General features: G+C 35.4%; 1 non-coding gene across 1 annotated transcript; it reads right to left on the reverse strand.

Moving 5' to 3' along the window:
• Positions 1-3,660: 3,660 nt before the first annotated feature.
• On the reverse strand, positions 3,661-3,768 carry LOC112773983 (small nucleolar RNA R71). Its single transcript, XR_003188500.1, has one exon. It is a non-coding gene; the product is annotated as a small nucleolar RNA R71 (small nucleolar RNA).
• Positions 3,769-4,509: the final 741 nt, after the last annotated feature.

Raw genomic sequence — 4,509 nt, forward strand, 5'->3', positions numbered from 1 at the left:
AGCGCCAGAAAAGGATCCAAAACCAGAGGTGAACGCCAGAAATGGATCAAAACCTGGCGTTCAACTCCACAAATGGCCTCTGCACGTGGAAAGCTAAAGCTCAGCCCAAGCACACACCAAGTGGGCCCCGGAAGTGGATTTATGCATCAATTACTTACTCATGTAAACCCTAGTAGCTAGTTTATTATAAATAGGACATTTTACTAATGTATTTGACATCCTGGATCCTGGATTGTATTTTGATCCTGTGATCTCGTTTTGGGGGCTGGCCATCTCGGCCATGCCTGGACCTTTCACTTATGTATTTTCAACGGTAGAGTTTCTACACTCCATAGATTAAGGTGTGGAGCTCTGCTGTTCCTCAAAGATTAATGCAAAGTACTACTGTTTTCTATTCAATTCATCTTGTTTCGCTTCTAAGATATTCATTCGTACTTCACTCTGAATGTGATGAACGTGACAATCATCATCATTCCCTATGAACGCGTGCCTGACAACCACTCCCGTTCTACCTTCGACTGAATGAGTATCTCTTAGATCTCTTAATCAGAATCTTCGTGGCGTAAGCTAGAATGATGGCGGCATTCAAGAGAATCCGGAAAGTCTAAACCTTGTCTGTGGTATTCCGAGTAGGATTCAATGATTGAATGACTGTGACGAGCTTCAAACTCGCGAGTGCTGGGCGTTAGTGACAAACGCAAAAAAAGGGTGAATCCTATTCCGGCATGATCGAGAACCGACAGATGATTAGCCGTGCTGTGACAGAGCATGTGAGCATATTTTCACTGAGAGGAGGGGATGTAGCCACTGACAACGGTGATGCCCTTGCATAAAGCCAGCCATGGAAAGGAGTAAGACTGATTGGATGAAGATAGCAGGAAAGCAGAGGTTCAGAGGAACGAAAGCATCTCCATTCGCTTATCTGAAATTCTCACCAATGAATTACATAAGTATTTCTATCCCTATTCTATTAATTATTATTCGAAAACACCATTATCAATTTATATCTGCCTAACTGAGATTTGCAAGGTGACCATAGCTTGTTTCATACCGACAATCTCCGTGGGATTCGACCCTTACTCACGTAAGGTATTACTTGGACGACCCAGTGCACTTGCTGGTCAGTTACACGGAGTTGTGAACCGTGGTCTTGGCATCATGTTTTTGGCGCCATTACCAAGGAAAGAAAAAGCGATGAATTTTACATACTTAAAGTGTAATCACAATTCCGCGTACCAAGTTTTTGGCGCCGTTGCCGGGGATTGTTTGAGTTTGGACAACTGACGGTTCATCTTGTTGCTCAGATTAGGTAATTTTTTTTTTATTTTATTTTCAAAAAAAAAATTTTTTTTCAAAAATATTTCTAAAATTTTCACATCTGTTTTCGAAAAAAAATATAAAAATGTTTTCAAAAAAAATTTATTCAGAATTTTTAAAGAATGAATTCTAGTATTTCATGAAGCATGTTGAAGCCTGGCTGGCTGTAAAGCCATGTCTAAATTTATTTGGACTGAGGCTTGCAATTTGTTATCAAGAGCAATATACTCTGGTGTTAAATGCTGAAGCTTGGCTGGCCATTGGCCATGTCTAGTGTTTTGGACCGGAGCTTTCATTGAAAGCTTGGCTGGCTAGTGAGCCATGTCTAATTCCTGGACTGAAGCTTTAGACTAATATGGCAAGATTCCTGGAATTCATATTAAAAATTTTGGAATCCTTATTTTTCTTTTTCAATTGATTTTTCGAAAAAATCCAAAAAAATTAGAAAATCATAAAAATCAAAAACATTTTTTGTGTTTCTTGTTTGAGTCATGAGTCATGTCATAAGTTTGGTGTCAATTGCATGTGCATCTTGCATTTTTCAAAAATTTCATGCATTCATAGTGTTCTTCATGATCTTCAAGTTGTTCTTGGTAAGTCTTCTTGTTTGATCTTGATGATTTTTTGTTTTGTGTTGTATGGTGTTTTTCATATGCATTCTTGAATTCTTAGTGTCTAAGCATTAAAGTAATCTAAGTTTGGTGTCTTGCATGTTTTCTTTGCATTAAAAAATTTTTCAAAATTGTGTCTATGATGTTCATCTTGACATTCATAGTGTTCTTGGTGTTCATCTTGACATTCATAGCATTCTTGCATGCATCACATGTTTTGATCTAAAAATTTCATGCATTGCATCTCTTTAGTGTTTTTCTCTCTCATCATAAAAATTTCAAAAAATCAAAAAAATATCTTTTCCATTTTCTCTCATCAAATTCGAAAATTTGGATTGACTTTTTCAAAAATTTTTAAAATCAAGTTGTTTCTTATGAGTCAAATCAAATTTTCAATTTGAAAATCTTATCTTTTTCAAAATCTTTTTCAAAAATCAAATCTTTTTCAAATTTCTTAGTTATTTTCGAAAATTTCAAAAATATTTTTCAAAAATATTTTTCTTATTTTTTTATATCAAATTTTCGAAAATAACAATAACAATTAATGTTTTGATTCAAAAATTTCAAGTTTGTTACTTACTTGTTAAGAAAGATTCAAACTTTGAGTTCTAGAATCATATCTTGTGATTTCTTGTGAATCAAGTCATTAATTGTGATTTTAAAAAAATCAAATCTTTTTCAAAAACTAATTTCAATCATATCTTTTCAAAAATATCTTCTCATCTTATCTTTTCTAACCTCCTAACTTCTTATCTTTTCAAAATTTGTTCCAACTAACTAACTAACTTTTTGTTTGTTTCTTAACTTTTTCAAAACTACCTAACTAACTCTCTCTCTCTCTAATTTTCGAAAATATCTTCCCTCTTTTTCAAAAATTTCTTTTTTATTAACTAATTATTTTTATTTTTTATTTTAAAATTTTTTCGAAAAAAATACTAACCTTTTTCAAAAACTTTTTTCAAAAATCACTAACTCTTTTTCAAAATTTATTTTCGAAAATTCCTTCTCTCTCATCTTATTCTATTTATTTATTCATCTACTAACATCTCATCTCACATCTCAACCCTCCTCACAGTTGTGTTTCTTCCATTACATTACATTATCTCCCCCTCTTTTCTTCCACTCACAAAGGGATCCCTATACTGTGGTATAAAGGGTCTCTATTATTATTTTTTTTTTGTGCCCTCTTCTTTGTCATATGAGCAGGAGCAAGGACAAGAATATTCTTGTTGAAGCAGATCCGGAACCTGAAAGGACTCTGAAGAGAAAATTAAGAGAAGCTAAATTACAACAATCCAGAAATAACCTTTCAGAAATTTTCGAACAGGAAGAGGAGATGACAGCCGAAAATAATAATAATGTAAGGAAGATGCTTGGTGACTTTACTGCACCTAATTCCAATTTACATGGAAGAAGCATCTCCATTCCTGCCATTGGAGCAAACAACTTTGAGTTGAAACCTCAATTAGTTTCTCTGATGCAGCAGAACTGCAAGTTCCATGGACTTCCATCTGAAGATCCTTTTCAGTTCTTAACTGAATTCTTGTAGATATGTGATACTGTTAAGACTAATGGAGTAGATCTTGAAGTCTACAGGCTCATGCTTTTCCCTTTTGCTGTAAGAGACAGAGCTAGATTATGGTTGGATTCTCAACCCAAAGACAGCCTGAACTCTTGGGATAAGCTGGTCACGACTTTCTTAGCCAAGTACTTTCCTCCTCAAAAGCTGAGCAAGCTTAGAGCTGATGTTCAAACCTTCAGACAAAAAGAAGGTGAATCCCTCTATGAAGCTTGGGAAAGATACAAACAGTTGACCAAAAAGTGTCCTTCTGACATGCTTTCAGAATGGACCATCCTGGATATATTCTATGATGGTTTATCTGAGCTATCAAAGATGTCACTGGACACTTCTGCAGGTGGATCCATTCACCTAAAGAAAACGCCTGCAGAAGCTCAGGAACTCATTAACATGGTTGCTAATAACCAGTTCATGTAAACTTCTGAAAGGAATCCTGTGAGTAATGGGACGCCTATGAAGAAGGGAGTTCTTGAAGTTGATACTCTGAATGCCATATTGGCTCAGAACAAAATATTAACTCAGCAAGTCAATATTATTTCTCAGAGTCTGAATGGAATGCAAGCTGCATCCAACAGTACTCAAGAGGCTTCTCCTGAAGAAGAAGCTTATGATCCTGAGAACCCTGCAATAGCAGAGGTGAATTACTTAGGTGAACCTTATGGAAACACCTATAATTCATCATGGAGAAATCATCCACATTTCTCATGGAAGGATCAAAAGCCTCAACAAGGCTTTAATAATAGTAGAAGAAATAGGTTTAACAATAATAAACCTTTTCCATCATCCACTCAGCAACAGACAGAGAACTCTGAACAAAATACTTCTAATTTAACAAACTTAGTCTCTGATCTATCTAAGGCCACTGTAAGTTTCATGAATGAAATAAGATCTTCCATTAGAAATTTGGAAGCACAAGTGGGCCAGCTGAGTAAAAGGATCACTGAAATCCCTCCCAGTACTCTTCCAAGCAATACAGAAAAGAATCCAAAAGGGGAGTGCAAG

Source organism: Arachis hypogaea, chromosome 18 (assembly GCF_003086295.3).
Source record: "Arachis hypogaea cultivar Tifrunner chromosome 18, arahy.Tifrunner.gnm2.J5K5, whole genome shotgun sequence".
Lineage (NCBI taxonomy): Eukaryota > Viridiplantae > Streptophyta > Magnoliopsida > Fabales > Fabaceae > Arachis > Arachis hypogaea.